At 46.6% G+C, this 15,351-nt stretch overlaps 1 non-coding gene and 35 pseudogenes across 1 annotated transcript; all 36 read right to left on the bottom strand.

The window, feature by feature from the left end:
- Positions 1 to 72: 72 nt before the first annotated feature.
- On the bottom strand, positions 73 to 191 carry LOC140290053 (5S ribosomal RNA; annotated as a pseudogene).
- A 272-nt stretch (positions 192 to 463) lies between these two features.
- Positions 464 to 582, bottom strand: LOC140295987 (5S ribosomal RNA; annotated as a pseudogene).
- A 269-nt stretch (positions 583 to 851) lies between these two features.
- On the bottom strand, positions 852 to 970 carry LOC140290054 (5S ribosomal RNA; annotated as a pseudogene).
- Positions 971 to 1,242: 272 nt separating this feature from the next.
- LOC140267067 (5S ribosomal RNA) lies at positions 1,243 to 1,361 on the bottom strand (annotated as a pseudogene).
- A 269-nt stretch (positions 1,362 to 1,630) lies between these two features.
- On the bottom strand, positions 1,631 to 1,749 carry LOC140292247 (5S ribosomal RNA; annotated as a pseudogene).
- A 269-nt stretch (positions 1,750 to 2,018) lies between these two features.
- On the bottom strand, positions 2,019 to 2,137 carry LOC140290055 (5S ribosomal RNA; annotated as a pseudogene).
- A 272-nt stretch (positions 2,138 to 2,409) lies between these two features.
- On the bottom strand, positions 2,410 to 2,528 carry LOC140296644 (5S ribosomal RNA; annotated as a pseudogene).
- A 269-nt stretch (positions 2,529 to 2,797) lies between these two features.
- LOC140290605 (5S ribosomal RNA) lies at positions 2,798 to 2,916 on the bottom strand (annotated as a pseudogene).
- A 237-nt stretch (positions 2,917 to 3,153) lies between these two features.
- LOC140299945 (5S ribosomal RNA) lies at positions 3,154 to 3,272 on the bottom strand (annotated as a pseudogene).
- Positions 3,273 to 3,541: 269 nt separating this feature from the next.
- LOC140294439 (5S ribosomal RNA) lies at positions 3,542 to 3,659 on the bottom strand (annotated as a pseudogene).
- Positions 3,660 to 4,316: 657 nt separating this feature from the next.
- On the bottom strand, positions 4,317 to 4,435 carry LOC140288601 (5S ribosomal RNA; annotated as a pseudogene).
- A 269-nt stretch (positions 4,436 to 4,704) lies between these two features.
- Positions 4,705 to 4,823, bottom strand: LOC140293237 (5S ribosomal RNA; annotated as a pseudogene).
- A 269-nt stretch (positions 4,824 to 5,092) lies between these two features.
- Positions 5,093 to 5,211, bottom strand: LOC140292068 (5S ribosomal RNA; annotated as a pseudogene).
- A 269-nt stretch (positions 5,212 to 5,480) lies between these two features.
- LOC140300719 (5S ribosomal RNA) lies at positions 5,481 to 5,599 on the bottom strand (annotated as a pseudogene).
- Positions 5,600 to 5,868: 269 nt separating this feature from the next.
- Positions 5,869 to 5,987, bottom strand: LOC140288404 (5S ribosomal RNA; annotated as a pseudogene).
- Positions 5,988 to 6,647: 660 nt separating this feature from the next.
- On the bottom strand, positions 6,648 to 6,766 carry LOC140314296 (5S ribosomal RNA; annotated as a pseudogene).
- A 269-nt stretch (positions 6,767 to 7,035) lies between these two features.
- LOC140293841 (5S ribosomal RNA) lies at positions 7,036 to 7,154 on the bottom strand (annotated as a pseudogene).
- A 269-nt stretch (positions 7,155 to 7,423) lies between these two features.
- Positions 7,424 to 7,542, bottom strand: LOC140290606 (5S ribosomal RNA; annotated as a pseudogene).
- A 237-nt stretch (positions 7,543 to 7,779) lies between these two features.
- Positions 7,780 to 7,898, bottom strand: LOC140297199 (5S ribosomal RNA; annotated as a pseudogene).
- Positions 7,899 to 8,167: 269 nt separating this feature from the next.
- Positions 8,168 to 8,285, bottom strand: LOC140296192 (5S ribosomal RNA; annotated as a pseudogene).
- A 269-nt stretch (positions 8,286 to 8,554) lies between these two features.
- LOC140294486 (5S ribosomal RNA) lies at positions 8,555 to 8,673 on the bottom strand (annotated as a pseudogene).
- Positions 8,674 to 9,330: 657 nt separating this feature from the next.
- LOC140293842 (5S ribosomal RNA) lies at positions 9,331 to 9,449 on the bottom strand (annotated as a pseudogene).
- A 269-nt stretch (positions 9,450 to 9,718) lies between these two features.
- On the bottom strand, positions 9,719 to 9,837 carry LOC140295089 (5S ribosomal RNA; annotated as a pseudogene).
- Positions 9,838 to 10,074: 237 nt separating this feature from the next.
- On the bottom strand, positions 10,075 to 10,193 carry LOC140295932 (5S ribosomal RNA; annotated as a pseudogene).
- A 269-nt stretch (positions 10,194 to 10,462) lies between these two features.
- Positions 10,463 to 10,580, bottom strand: LOC140296193 (5S ribosomal RNA; annotated as a pseudogene).
- Positions 10,581 to 10,849: 269 nt separating this feature from the next.
- Positions 10,850 to 10,968, bottom strand: LOC140294487 (5S ribosomal RNA; annotated as a pseudogene).
- A 657-nt stretch (positions 10,969 to 11,625) lies between these two features.
- Positions 11,626 to 11,744, bottom strand: LOC140285311 (5S ribosomal RNA; annotated as a pseudogene).
- Positions 11,745 to 12,013: 269 nt separating this feature from the next.
- Positions 12,014 to 12,132, bottom strand: LOC140288602 (5S ribosomal RNA; annotated as a pseudogene).
- A 269-nt stretch (positions 12,133 to 12,401) lies between these two features.
- On the bottom strand, positions 12,402 to 12,520 carry LOC140296857 (5S ribosomal RNA; annotated as a pseudogene).
- A 269-nt stretch (positions 12,521 to 12,789) lies between these two features.
- On the bottom strand, positions 12,790 to 12,908 carry LOC140300720 (5S ribosomal RNA; annotated as a pseudogene).
- Positions 12,909 to 13,177: 269 nt separating this feature from the next.
- LOC140294291 (5S ribosomal RNA) lies at positions 13,178 to 13,296 on the bottom strand (annotated as a pseudogene).
- Positions 13,297 to 13,565: 269 nt separating this feature from the next.
- Positions 13,566 to 13,684, bottom strand: LOC140299108 (5S ribosomal RNA). The gene has a single exon (XR_011914689.1). It is a non-coding gene; the product is annotated as a 5S ribosomal RNA (ribosomal RNA).
- A 269-nt stretch (positions 13,685 to 13,953) lies between these two features.
- On the bottom strand, positions 13,954 to 14,072 carry LOC140292248 (5S ribosomal RNA; annotated as a pseudogene).
- Positions 14,073 to 14,341: 269 nt separating this feature from the next.
- On the bottom strand, positions 14,342 to 14,460 carry LOC140290057 (5S ribosomal RNA; annotated as a pseudogene).
- Positions 14,461 to 14,732: 272 nt separating this feature from the next.
- Positions 14,733 to 14,851, bottom strand: LOC140291952 (5S ribosomal RNA; annotated as a pseudogene).
- Positions 14,852 to 15,123: 272 nt separating this feature from the next.
- Positions 15,124 to 15,242, bottom strand: LOC140292250 (5S ribosomal RNA; annotated as a pseudogene).
- Between the last annotated feature and the right edge of the window lie 109 nt (positions 15,243 to 15,351).

The following is a 15,351-nucleotide window of genomic DNA, read 5'->3' on the forward strand; positions in this document are numbered from 1 at the left end:
AACTTCTTCACGTGTCACAGGGTGATCAGACGTTGCAACAAAAGACATGCAGGTGGTAGAGAGAAGAGAAAAAGCTTACAGCACCTGGTATTCCCAAGCTGTCTCCTATCCAAGTACTAACCAGGTACAACCCTGCTTGGCGTCCGAGATCAGACGAGGTCGGGCTTATTCAGGGTGGTGTGGCCGTAAGCAACAATGTCTCTGACAAATGTGCATTATATAGGTACTGGAATCATACGGTTCCTCTATGCAACCAGATAATTGCCGAGAAAGGCTGATGTGTAGCGGGCAAATCATCTTCTTCCCTGACGTGATAATTTTCTCCAGCTGAACATGAGACTCTCAGATCACTTCGTGTCTGCCAACAAAGCAGCAGAAGCTGAAGATGACCAACTTCCTCATGTGTCACAGGGTGATCAGACGTTGCAACAAAAGACATGCAGGTGGTAGAGAGAAGAGAAAAAGCTTACAGCACCTGGTATTCCCAAGCTGACTCCTATCCAAGTACTAACCAGGTACAACGCTGCTTGGCGTCCGAGATCAGACGAGGTCGGGCTTATTCAGGGTGGTGTGGCCGTAAGCAACAATGTCTCTGACAAATGTGCATTATATAGGTACTGGAATCATACGGTTCCTCTATGCAACCAGATAATTGCCGAGAAAGGCTGATGTGTAGTGGACAAATCATCTTCTCTGATGTGATCATTCTCTGCAACTGAAACTGAGACTCTCAGATCACCTCGTGTCTATCAACAAAGCAGCAGCAGCTGAAGATGACCAACTTCTTCACGTGTCACAGGGTGATCAGACGTTGCAACAAAAGACATGCAGGTGGTAGAGAGAAGAGAAAAAGCTTACAGCACCTGGTATTCCCAAGCTGTCTCCTATCCAAGTACTAACCAGGTACAACCCTGCTTGGCGTCCGAGATCAGACGAGGTCGGGCTTATTCAGGGTGGTGTGGCCGTAAGCAACAATGTCTCTGACAAATGTGCATTATATAGGTACTGGAATCATACGGTTCCTCTATGCAACCAGATAATTGCCGAGAAAGGCTGATGTGTAGCGGGCAAATCATCTTCTTCCCTGACGTGATAATTTTCTCCAGCTGAACATGAGACTCTCAGATCACTTCGTGTCTGCCAACAAAGCAGCAGAAGCTGAAGATGACCAACTTCCTCATGTGTCACAGGGTGATCAGACGTTGCAACAAAAGACATGCAGGTGGTAGAGAGAAGAGAAAAAGCTTAAGGTACCTGGTATTCCCAAGCGGTCTCCCATTCAAGTACTAACCAGGCCCAACCGTGCTTGGCTTCCGAGATCAGACGAGGTCGGGCTTATTCAGGGTGGTGTGGCCGTAAGCAACAATATCGGTGACAAATGTGCATTATATAGGTACTGGAATCATACACTTCCTCTGTATAACCAGATAATTGCCGAAAAAGGCTGACTTGTAGTGGATTCATCTTCCTCCTTGATGTGATTATTCTCTGGAGCTGAAACTGAGACTCTCAGATCACCTTGTGTCTATCAACAAAGCAGCAGCAGCTGAAGATGACCAACTTCTTCACGTGTCACAGGGTGATCAGACGTTGCAACAAAAGACATGCAGGTGGTAGAGAGAAGAGAAAAAGCTTACAGCACCTGGTATTCCCAAGCTGACTCCTATCCAAGTACTAACCAGGTACAACCCTGCTTGGCGTCCGAGATCAGACGAGGTCGGGCTTATTCAGGGTGGTGTGGCCGTAAGCAACAATGTCTCTGACAAATGTGCATTATATAGGTACTGGAATCATACGGTTCCTCTATGCAACCAGATAATTGCCGAGAAAGGCTGATGTGTAGCGGACAAATCATCTTCTCTGATGTGATCATTCTCTGCAACTGAAACTGAGACTCTCAGATCACCTCGTGTCTATCAACAAAGCAGCAGCAGCTGAAGATGACCAACTTCTTCACGTGTCACAGGGTGATCAGACGTTGCAACAAAAGACATGCAGGTGGTAGAGAGAAGAGAAAAAGCTTACAGCACCTGGTATTCCCAAGCTGTCTCCTATCCAAGTACTAACCAGGTACAACCCTGCTTGGCGTCCGAGATCAGACGAGGTCGGGCTTATTCAGGGTGGTGTGGCCGTAAGCAACAATGTCTCTGACAAATGTGCATTATATAGGTACTGGAATCATACGGTTCCTCTATGCAACCAGATAATTGCCGAGAAAGGCTGATGTGTAGCGGGCAAATCATCTTCTTCCCTGACGTGATAATTTTCTCCAGCTGAACATGAGACTCTCAGATCACTTCGTGTCTGCCAACAAAGCAGCAGAAGCTGAAGATGACCAACTTCCTCATGTGTCACAGGGTGATCAGACGTTGCAACAAAAGACATGCAGGTGGTAGAGAGAAGAGAAAAAGCTTACAGCACCTGGTATTCCCAAGCTGTCTCCCATCCAAGTACTAACCAGGTACAACCCTGCTTGGCGTCCGAGATTAGACAAGGTCGGGCTTATTCAGGGTGGTGTGGCCGTAAGCAACAATGTCTCTGACAAATGTGCATTATATAGGTACTGGAATCATACGGTTCCTCTATGCAACCAGATAATTGCCGAGAAAGGCTGATGTGTAGCGGGCAAATCATCTTCTCTGATGTGATCATTATCTGCAACTGAAACTGAGACTCTCAGATCACTTCGTGTCAGCCAACAAAGCAGCAGCAGCTGAAGATGACCAACTTCTTCACGTGTCACAGGGTGATCAGACGTTGCAACAAAAGACATGCAGGTGGTAGAGAGAAGAGAAAAAGCTTACAGCACCTGGTATTCCCAAGCTGTCTCCCATCCAAGTACTAACCAGGTACAACCCTGCTTGGCGTCCGAGATCAGACGAGGTCGGGCTTATTCAGGGTGGTGTGGCCGTAAGCAAAAATGTCTCTGACAAATGTGCATTATATAGGTACTGGAATCATACGGTTCCTCTATGCAACCAGATAATCATCTTCTCTGATGTGATCATTATCTGCAACTGAAACTGAGACTCTCAGATCACTTCGTGTCAGCCAACAAAGCAGCAGCAGCTGAAGATGACCAACTTCCTCATGTGTCACAGGGTGATCAGAAGTTGCAACAAAAGACATGCAGGTGGTAGAGAGAAGAGAAGAAGCTTACAGCACCTGGTATTCCCAAGCAGTCTCCCATCCAAGTACTAACCAGGCCCAACCCTGCTTGGCTTCCGAGATCAGACGAGGTTGGGCTTATTCAGGGTGGTGTGGCCGTAAGCAACAATATCGGTGACAAATGTGCATTATATAGGTACTGGAATCATACACTTCCTCTGTATAACCAGATAATTGCCGAAAAAGGCTGACTTATAGTGGGTTCATCTTCCTCCTTGATGTGATTATTCTCTGGAGCTGAAACTGAGACTCTCAGATCACCTCGTGTCTATCAACAAAGCAGCAGCAGCTGAAGATGACCAGCTTCTTCACGTGTCACAGGGTGATCAGACGTTGCAACAAAAGACATGCAGGTGGTAGAGAGAAGAGAAAAAGCTTACAGCACCTGGTATTCCCAAGCAGTCTCCCATCAAGTACTAAGCAGGCCTAAACCTGCTTGGCTTCCGAGATCAGACGAGGTCGGGCTTATTCAGGGTGGTTTGGCCGTAAGCGACAATGTCTGTGACAAATGTGCATTATATAGGTACTGGAATCATACGGTTCCTCTATGCAACCAAATAATTGCAGAGAAAAGCTGACTTGTAGTGGGCACATCTTCTTCTCTGATGTGATTATTCTCTCCAGCTGAAACTGAGACTCTCAGATTACCTCATGTCTGCCAACAAAGCAGCAGCAGCTGAAGATGACCAACTTCCTCATGTGTCACAGGGTGATCAGACGTTGCAACAAAACACATGCAGGTGGTAGAGAGAAGAGAAACAGCTTACAGCACCTGGTATTCCCAAGCAGTCTCCCATTGAAGTACAAACCAGACCCAACCCTGCTTGGCTTCCGAGATAAGACAAGGTGGGGCTTATTCAGGGTGGTGTGGCGGTAAGCGAACATATCTGTTACAAATGTGAATTATATAGGTACTGGAATCATACACTTGCTCTATGAAACCAGATAATTGCCGAGAAAGGCTGATGTGTAGTGGGCATATCATCTTCTCTGATGTGATCATTCTCTTCAGCTGAAACTGAGACTCTCATATCACTTCGTGTCTGCCAACAAAGCAGCAGCTGCTGAAGATGACCAACTTCCTCATGTGTCACAGGGTGATCAGACGTTGCAACAAAAGACATGCAGGTTGTAGAGAGAAGAGAAAACGCTTACAGCACCTGGTATTCCCAAGCAGTCTCCCATTAAAGTACTAACCAGGCCCAACCCTCCTTGGCTTCCGAGATCAGACGAGGTCGGGCTTATTCAGGGTGGTGTGGCCGTAAGGAACAATTTCTGTGACAAATGTGCATTATATAGGTACTGGAATCATACACTTCCTCTATGTAACCAGATAATTGCAGAGAAAGGCTGACTTGTTATGGAAACATCTTCTTCCCTGATGTGATTATTCTCTGCAGCTGAAACTGAGACTCTCAGATCACTTCGTGTCTGCCAACAAAGCAGCAGCAGCTGAAGATGACCAACTTCCTCATGTGTCACAGGGTGATCAGACGTTGCAACAAAAGACATGCAGGTTGTAGAGAGAAGAGAAAACTCTTACAGAACCTGGTATTCCCAAGCAGTCTCCCATTAAAGTACTAACCAGGCCCAACCCTCCTTGGCTTCCGAGATCAGACGAGGTCGGGCTTATTCAGGGTGGTGTGGCCGTAAGGAACAATTTCTGTGACAAATGTGCATTATATAGGTACTGGAATCATACGGTTCCTCTATGTAACCAGATAATTGCAGAGAAAGGCTGACTTGTTATGGGCACATCTTCTTCCCTGATGTGATTATTCTCTGCAGCTGAAACTGAGACTCTCAGATCACTTCGTGTCTGCCAACAAAGCAGCAGCAGCTGAAGATGACCAACTTCGTCATGTGTCACAGGGTGATCAGACGTTGCAACAAAAGACATGCAGGTGGTCGAGAGAAGACAAAAAGCTTACAGCTCCTGGTATTCCCAAGCGGTCTCCCATTTAAGTACTAACCAGGCCCAACCCTCCTTGGCTTCCGAGATCAGACGAGGTCGGGCTTATTCAGGGTGGTGTGGCCAAAAGGAACAATTTCTGTGACAAATGTGCATTATATAGGTACTGGAATCATACAATTCCTCTATGTAACCAGATAATTGCAGAGAAAGGCTGACTTGTTATGGGCACATCTTCTTCCCTGATGTGATTATTCTCTGCAGTTGAAACTGAGACTCTCAGATCACTTCGTGTCTGCCAACAAAGCAGCAGCAGCTGAAGATGACCAACTTCGTCATGTGTCACAGGGTGATCAGACGTTGCAACAAAAGACATGCAGGTGGTCGAGAGAAGACAAAAAGCTTACAGCTCCTGGTATTCCCAAGCGGTCTCCCATTTAAGTACTAACCAGGCCCAACCCTCCTTGGCTTCCGAGATCAGACGAGGTCGGGCATGTTCAGGGTGGTGTGGCCGTAAGCAACAATGTCTCTGACAAATGTGCATTATATAGGTACAGGAATCATACGGTTCCTCTATGCAACCAGATAATTGCCGAGAAAGGCTGATGTGTAGCGGGCAAATCATCTTCTCTGATGTGATCATTCTCTGCAACTTAAACTGAGACTCTCAGATCACTTCGTGTCAGCCAACAAAGCAGCAGCAGCTGAAGATGACCAACTTCCTCATGTGTCACAGGGTGATCAGACGTTGCAACAAAAGACATGCAGGTGGTAGAGAGAAGAGAAAAAGCTTACAGCACCTGGTATTCCCAAGCTGACTCCAATCCAAGTACTAACCAGGTACAACCCTGCTTGGCGTCCGAGATCAGACGAGGTCGGGCTTATTCAGGGTGGTGTGGCCGTAAGCGACAATGTCTGTGACAAATGTGCATTATATAGGTACTGGAATCATACGGTTCCTCTATGCAACCAGATAATTGCAGAGAAAAGCTGACTTGTAGTGGGCACATCTTCTTCTCTGATGTGATCATTCTCTGCAACTGAAACTGAGACTCTCAGATCACCTCGTGTCTATCAACAAAGCAGCAGGAGCTGAAGATGACCAACTTCCTCATGTGTCACAGGGTGATCAGACGTTGCAACAAAAGACATGCAGGTGGTCGAGAGAAGACAAAAAGCTTACAGCACCTGGTAATCCCAAGCAGACTCCCATCTAAGTACTAACCAGGTACAACCCTGCTTGGCGTCCGAGATAAGACAAGGTGGGGCTTATTCAGGGTGGTGTGGCCGTAAGCAACAATGTCTCTGACAAATGTGCATTATATAGGTACTGGAATCATACGGTTCCTCTATGCAACCAGATAATTGCCGAGAAAGGCTGATGTGTAGCGGGCAAATCATCTTCTTCCCTGACGTGATAATTTTCTCCAGCTGAACATGAGACTCTCAGATCACTTCGTGTCTGCCAACAAAGCAGCAGAAGCTGAAGATGACAAACTTCCTCATGTGTCACAGGGTGATCAGACGTTGCAACAAAAGACATGCAGGTGGTAGAGAGAAGAGAAAAAGCTTAAGGTACCTGGTATTCCCAAGCGGTCTCCCATTCAAGTACTAACCAGGCCCAACCGTGCTTGGCTTCCGAGATCAGACGAGGTCGGGCTCATTCAGGGTGGTGTGGCCGTAAGCAACAATATCGGTGACAAATGTGCATTATATAGGTACTGGAATCATACACTTCCTCTGTATAACCAGATAATTGCCGAAAAAGGCTGACTTGTAGTGGGTTCATCTTCCTCCTTGATGTGATTATTCTCTGGAGCTGAAACTGAGACTCTCAGATCACCTCGTGTCTATCAACAAAGCAGCAGCAGCTGAAGATGACTAACTTCTTCACGTGTCACAGGGTGATCAGACGTTGCAACAAAAGACATGCAGGTGGTAGAGAGAAGAGAAAAAGCGTACAGCACCTGGTATTCCCAAGCTGTCTCCCATCCAAGTACTAACCAGGTACAACCCTGCTTGGCGTCCGAGATCAGACGAGGTCGGGCTTATTCAGGGTGGTGTGGCCGTAAGCAACAATGTCTCTGACAAATGTGCATTATATAGGTACTGGAATCATACGGTTCCTCTATGCAACCAGATAATTGCCGAGAAAGGCTGATGTGTAGCGGGGAAATCATCTTCTCTGATGTGATCATTATCTGCAACTGAAACTGAGACTCTCAGATCACTTCGTGTCAGCCAACAAAGCAGCAGCAGCTGAAGATGACCAACTTCTTCACGTGTCACAGGGTGATCAGACGTTGCAACAAAAGACATGCAGGTGGTAGAGAGAAGAGAAAAAGCTTACAGCACCTGGTATTCCCAAGCTGTCTCCCATCCAAGTACTAACCAGGTACAACCCTGCTTGGCGTCCGAGATCAGACGAGGTCGGGCTTATTCAGGGTGGTGTGGCCGTAAGCAACAATGTCTCTGACAAATGTGCATTATATAGGTACTGGAATCATACGGTTCCTCTATGGAACCAGATAATCATCTTCTCTGATGTGATCATTATCTGCAACTGAAACTGAGACTCTCAGATCACTTCGTGTCAGCCAACAAAGCAGCAGCAGCTGAAGATGACCAACTTCCTCATGTGTCACAGGGTGATCAGAAGTTGCAACAAAAGACATGCAGGTGGTAGAGAGAAGAGAAGAAGCTTACAGGACATGGTATTCCCAAGCAGTCTCCCATCCAAGTACTAAGGAGGCCCAACCCTGCTTGGCTTCCGAGATCAGACGAGGTTGGGCTTATTCAGGGTGGTGTGGCCGTAAGCAACAATATCGGTGACAAATGTGCATTATATAGGTACTGGAATCATACACTTCCTCTGTATAACCAGATAATTGCCGAAAAAGGCTGACTTATAGTGGGTTCATCTTCCTCCTTGATGTGATTATTCTCTGGAGCTGAAACTGAGACTCTCAGATCACCTCGTGTCTATCAACAAAGCAGCAGCAGCTGAAGATGACCAGCTTCTTCACGTGTCACAGGGTGATCAGACGTTGCAACAAAAGACATGCAGGTGGTAGAGAGAAGAGAAAAAGCTTACAGCACCTGGTATTCCCAAGCAGTCTCCCATCAAATACTAAGCAGGCCTAAACCTGCTTGGCTTCCGAGATCAGACGAGGTCGGGCTTATTCAGGGTGGTGTGGCCGTAAGCAACAATGTCTCTGACAAATGTGCATTATATAGGTACTGGAATCATACGGTTCCTCTATGCAACCAAATAATTGCAGAGAAAAGCTGACTTGTAGCGGACAAATCATCTTCTCTGATGTGATTATTCTCTCCAGCTGAAACTGAGACTCTCAGATTACCTCATGTCTGCCAACAAAGCAGCAGGAGCTGAAGATGACCAACTTCTTCACGTGTCACAGGGTGATCAGACGTTGCAACAAAAGACATGCAGGTGGTCGAGAGAAGAGAAAAAGCTTACAGCACCTGGTATTCCCAAGCTGTCTCCTATCCAAGTACTAACCAGGTACAACCCTGCTTGGCGTCCGAGATCAGACGAGGTCGGGCTTATTCAGGGTGGTGTGGCGGTAAGCAAATATATTTGTTACAAATGTGAATTATATAGGTACTGGAATCATACACTTCCTCTATGAAACCAGATAATTGCCGAGAAAGGCTGATGTGTAGTGGGGATATCATCTTCTCTGATGTGATCATTCTCTTCAGCTGAAACTGAGACTCTTAGATCACTTCGTGTCTGCCAACAAAGCAGCAGCAGCTGAAGATGACCAACTTCCTCATGTGTCACAGGGTGATCAGACGTTGCAACAAAACACATGCAGGTGGTAGAGAGAAGAGAAACAGCTTACAGCACCTGGTATTCCCAAGCAGTCTCCCATTGAAGTACAAACCAGACCCAACCCTGCTTGGCTTCCGAGATAAGACAAGGTGGGGCTTATTCAGGGTGGTGTGGCGGTAAGCGACAATATCTGTTACAAATGTGAATTATATAGGTACTGGAATCATACACTTGCTCTATGAAACCAGATAATTGCCGAGAAAGGCTGATGTGTAGTGGGCATATCATCTTCTCTGATGTGATCATTCTCTTCAGCTGAAACTGAGACTCTCAGATCACTTCGTGTCTGCCAACAAAGCAGCAGCTGCTGAAGATGACCAACTTCCTCATGTGTCACAGGGTGATCAGACGTTGCAACAAAAGACATGCAGGTGGTAGAGAGAAGAGAAAAAGCGTACAGCACCTGGTATTCCCAAGCTGTCTCCCATCCAAGTACTAACCAGGTACAACCCTGCTTGGCGTCCGAGATCAGACGAGGTCGGGCTTATTCAGGGTGGTGTGGCCGTAAGCAACAATGTCTCTGACAAATGTGCATTATATAGGTACTGGAATCATACGGTTCCTCTATGCAACCAGATAATTGCCGAGAAAGGCTGATGTGTAGCGGGGAAATCATCTTCTCTGATGTGATCATTATCTGCAACTGAAACTGAGACTCTCAGATCACTTCGTGTCAGCCAACAAAGCAGCAGCAGCTGAAGATGACCAACTTCTTCACGTGTCACAGGGTGATCAGACGTTGCAACAAAAGACATGCAGGTGGTAGAGAGAAGAGAAAAAGCTTACAGCACCTGGTATTCCCAAGCTGTCTCCCATCCAAGTACTAACCAGGTAAAACCCTGCTTGGCGTCCGAGATCAGACGAGGTCGGGCTTATTCAGGGTGGTGTGGCCGTAAGCAACAATGTCTCTGACAAATGTGCATTATATAGGTACTGGAATCATACGGTTCCTCTATGGAACCAGATAATCATCTTCTCTGATGTGATCATTATCTGCAACTGAAACTGAGACTCTCAGATCACTTCGTGTCAGCCAACAAAGCAGCAGCAGCTGAAGATGACCAACTTCCTCATGTGTCACAGGGTGATCAGAAGTTGCAACAAAAGACATGCAGGTGGTAGAGAGAAGAGAAGAAGCTTACAGGACCTGGTATTCCCAAGCAGTCTCCCATCCAAGTACTAAGGAGGCCCAACCCTGCTTGGCTTCCGAGATCAGACGAGGTTGGGCTTATTCAGGGTGGTGTGGCCGTAAGCAACAATATCGGTGACAAATGTGCATTATATAGGTACTGGAATCATACACTTCCTCTGTATAACCAGATAATTGCCGAAAAAGGCTGACTTATAGTGGGTTCATCTTCCTCCTTGATGTGATTATTCTCTGGAGCTGAAACTGAGACTCTCAGATCACCTCGTGTCTATCAACAAAGCAGCAGCAGCTGAAGATGACCAGCTTCTTCACGTGTCACAGGGTGATCAGACGTTGCAACAAAAGACATGCAGGTGGTAGAGAGAAGAGAAAAAGCTTACAGCACCTGGTATTCCCAAGCAGTCTCCCATCAAATACTAAGCAGGCCTAAACCTGCTTGGCTTCCGAGATCAGACGAGGTCGGGCTTATTCAGGGTGGTGTGGCCGTAAGCAACAATGTCTCTGACAAATGTGCATTATATAGGTACTGGAATCATACGGTTCCTCTATGCAACCAAATAATTGCAGAGAAAAGCTGACTTGTAGCGGACAAATCATCTTCTCTGATGTGATTATTCTCTCCAGCTGAAACTGAGACTCTCAGATTACCTCATGTCTGCCAACAAAGCAGCAGGAGCTGAAGATGACCAACTTCTTCACGTGTCACAGGGTGATCAGACGTTGCAACAAAAGACATGCAGGTGGTCGAGAGAAGAGAAAAAGCTTACAGCACCTGGTATTCCCAAGCTGTCTCCTATCCAAGTACTAACCAGGTACAACCCTGCTTGGCGTCCGAGATCAGACGAGGTCGGGCTTATTCAGGGTGGTGTGGCGGTAAGCAAATATATTTGTTACAAATGTGAATTATATAGGTACTGGAATCATACACTTCCTCTATGAAACCAGATAATTGCCGAGAAAGGCTGATGTGTAGTGGGGATATCATCTTCTCTGATGTGATCATTCTCTTCAGCTGAAACTGAGACTCTTAGATCACTTCGTGTCTGCCAACAAAGCAGCAGCAGCTGAAGATGACCAACTTCCTCATGTGTCACAGGGTGATCAGACGTTGCAACAAAACACATGCAGGTGGTAGAGAGAAGAGAAACAGCTTACAGCACCTGGTATTCCCAAGCAGTCTCCCATTGAAGTACAAACCAGACCCAACCCTGCTTGGCTTCCGAGATAAGACAAGGTGGGGCTTATTCAGGGTGGTGTGGCGGTAAGCGACAATATCTGTTACAAATGTGAATTATATAGGTACTGGAATCATACACTTGCTCTATGAAACCAGATAATTGCCGAGAAAGGCTGATGTGTAGTGGGCATATCATCTTCTCTGATGTGATCATTCTCTTCAGCTGAAACTGAGACTCTCAGATCACTTCGTGTCTGCCAACAAAGCAGCAGCTGCTGAAGATGACCAACTTCCTCATGTGTCACAGGGTGATCAGACGTTGCAACAAAAGACATGCAGGTTGTAGAGAGAAGAGAAAACGCTTACAGCACCTGGTATTCCCAAGCAGTCTCCCATTCAAGTACTAACCAGGACCAACCCTGCTTGGCTCCTGAGATCAGACGAGGTCGGGCATGTTCAGGGTGGTGTGGCCGTAAGCAGCAATGTATCTGACAAATGTGCATTATATAGGCACTGGAATCATACGGTTCCTCTATGCAACCAGATAATTGCCGAGAAAGGCTGATGTGTAGCGGGTGTATCATCTTCTCTGATGTGATCATTCTCTTCAGCTGAAACTGAGACTCTCAGATCACTTCGTGTCTGCCAACAAAGCAGAAGCTGCTGAAGATGACCAACTTCCTCATGTGTCACAGGGTGATCAGACGTTGCAACAAAAGACATGCAGGTTGTAGAGAGAAGAGAAAACGCTTACAGCACCTGGTATTCCCAAGCAGTCTCCCATTAAAGTACTAACCAGGCCCAACCCTCCTTGGCTTCCGAGATCAGACGAGGTCGGGCTTATTCAGGGTGGTGTGGCCGTAAGGAACAATTTCTGTGACAAATGTGCATTATATAGGTACTGGAATCATACACTTCCTCTATGTAACCAGATAATTGCAGAGAAAGGCTGACTTGTTATGGAAACATCTTCTTCCCTGATGTGATTATTCTCTGCAGCTGAAACTGAGACTCTCAGATCACTTCGTGTCTGCCAACAAAGCAGCAGCAGCTGAAGATGACCAACTTCCTCATGTGTCACAGGGTGATCAGACGTTGCAACAAAAGACATGCAGGTTGTAGAGAGAAGAGAAAACTCTTACAGAACCTGGTATTCCCAAGCAGTCTCCCATTAAAGTACTAACCAGGCCCAACCCTCCTTGGCTTCCGAGATAAGACGAGGTCGGGCTTATTCAGGGTGGTGTGGCCGTAAGGAACAATTTCTGTGACAAATGTGCATTATATAGGTACTGGAATCATACAATTCCTCTATGTAACCAGATAATTGCAGAGAAAGGCTGACTTGTTATGGGCACATCTTCTTCCCTGATGTGATTATTCTCTGCAGCTGAAACTGAGACTCTCAGATCACTTCGTGTCTGCCAACAAAGCAGCAGCAGCTGAAGATGACCAACTTCGTCATGTGTCACAGGGTGATCAGACGTTGCAACAAAAGACATGCAGGTGGTCGAGAGAAGACAAAAAGCTTACAGCTCCTGGTATTCCCAAGCGGTCTCCCATTTAAGTACTAACCAGGCCCAACCCTCCTTGGCTTCCGAGATCAGACGAGGTCGGGCATGTTCAGGGTGGTGTGGCCGTAAGCAACAATGTCTCTGACAAATGTGCATTATATAGGTACTGGAATCATACGGTTCCTCTATGCAACCAGATAATTGCCGAGAAAGGCTGATGTGTAGCGGGCAAATCATCTTCTCTGATGTGATCATTCTCTGCAACTTAAACTGAGACTCTCACATCACTTCGTGTCAGCCAACAAAGCAGCAGCAGCTGAAGATGACCAACTTCCTCATGTGTCACAGGGTGATCAGACGTTGCAACAAAAGACATGCAGGTGGTAGAGAGAAGAGAAGAAGCTTACAGCACCTGGTATTCCCAAGCAGTCTCCCATACAAGTACTAAGGAGGTTCAACCCTGCTTGGCTTCCGAGATCAGACGAGGTCGGGCATGTTCAGGGTGGTGTGGCCGTAAGCAACAATGTGTCTGACAAATGTGCATTATATAAGTACAGGAATCATACGGTTCCTCTATGTAACCAGATAATTGCTGAGAAAGGCTGATCTGTAGTGGGCACATCTTCTTCCCTGAAGTGATTATTCTCTTTAGCTGAAACTGAGACTCTCAGATCACTTCGTGTCTTCCAACAAAGCAGCAGCAGCTGAAGATGGCCAACTTCCTCATGTGTCACAGGGTGATCAGACGTTGCAACAAAAGACATGCAGGTGGTAGAGAGAAGAGAAAAAGCTTACAGCACCTGGTATTCCCAAGCGGTCTCCCATTCAAGTACTAACCAGGCCCAACCCTGCTTGGCTTCCGAGATCAGACGAGGTTGGGCTTATTCAGGGTGGTGTGGCCGTAAGCAACAATATCGGTGACAAATGTGCATTATATAGGTACTGGAATCATACACTTCCTCTGTATAACCAGATAATTGCCGAAAAAGGCTGACTTGTAGTGGATTCATCTTCCTCCTTGATGTGATTATTCTCTGGAGCTGAAACTGAGACTCTCAGATCACCTCGTGTCTATCAACAAAGCAGCAGCAGCTGAAGATGACCAACTTCTTCACGTGTCACAGGGTGATCAGACGTTGCAACAAAAGACATGCAGGTGGTAGAGAGAAGAGAAAAAGCTTACAGCACCTGGTATTCCCAAGCTGACTCCTATCCAAGTACTAACCAGGTACAACCCTGCTTGGCGTCCGAGATCAGACGAGGTCGGGCTTATTCAGGGTGGTGTGGCCGTAAGCAACAATGTCTCTGACAAATGTGCATTATATAGGTACTGGAATCATACGGTTCCTCGATGCAACCAGATAATTGCCGAGAAAGGCTGATGTGTAGCGGACAAATCATCTTCTCTGATGTGATCATTCTCTGCAACTGAAACTGAGACTCTCAGATCACCTCGTGTCTATCAACAAAGCAGCAGCAGCTGAAGATGACCAACTTCTTCACGTGTCACAGGGTGATCAGACGTTGCAACAAAAGACATGCAGGTGGTAGAGAGAAGAGAAAAAGCTTACAGCACCTGGTATTCCCAAGCTGTCTCCTATCCAAGTACTAACCAGGTACAACCCTGCTTGGCGTCCGAGATCAGACGAGGTCGGGCTTATTCAGGGTGGTGTGGCCGTAAGCAACAATGTCTCTGACAAATGTGCATTATATAGGTACTGGAATCATACGGTTCCTCTATGCAACCAGATAATTGCCGAGAAAGGCTGATGTGTAGCGGGCAAATCATCTTCTTCCCTGACGTGATAATTTTCTCCAGCTGAACATGAGACTCTCAGATCACTTCGTGTCTGCCAACAAAGCAGCAGAAGCTGAAGATGACCAACTTCCTCATGTGTCACAGGGTGATCAGACGTTGCAACAAAAGACATGCAGGTGGTAGAGAGAAGAGAAAAAGCTTAAGGTACCTGGTATTCCCAAGCAGTCTCCCATTCAAGTACTAACCAGGCCCAACCGTGCTTGGCTTCCGAGATCAGACGAGGTCGGACTTATTCAGGGTGGTGTGGCCGTAAGCAACAATATCGGTGACAAATGTGCATTATATAGGTACTGGAATCATACACTTCCTCTGTATAACCAGATAATTGCCGAAAAAGGCTGACTTGTAGTGGGTTCATCTTCCTCCTTGATGTGATTATTCTCTGGAGCTGAAACTGAGACTCTCAGATCACTTCATGTCTGCCAACAAAGCAGCAGCAGCAGCTGAAGATGACCAACTTCCTCATGTGTCACAGGGTGATCAGACGTTGCAACAAAAGACATGCAGGTGGTAGAGAGAAGAGAAAAAGCTTACAGCACCTGGTATTCCCAAGCTGACTCCTATCCAAGTACTAACCAGGTACAACCCTGCTTGGCGTCCGAGATCAGACGAGGTCGGGCTTATTCAGGGTGGTGTGGCCGTAAGCAACAATGTCTCTGACAAATGTGCATTATATAGGTACTGGAATCATACGGTTCCTCTATGCAACCAGATAATTGCCGAGAAAGGCTGATGTGTAGCGGACAAATCATCTT

This window comes from Leuresthes tenuis, unplaced genomic scaffold (assembly GCF_036924035.1).
Source record: "Leuresthes tenuis unplaced genomic scaffold, fLeuTen1.0.hap1 SCAF_1, whole genome shotgun sequence".
NCBI lineage: Eukaryota > Metazoa > Chordata > Actinopteri > Atheriniformes > Atherinopsidae > Leuresthes > Leuresthes tenuis.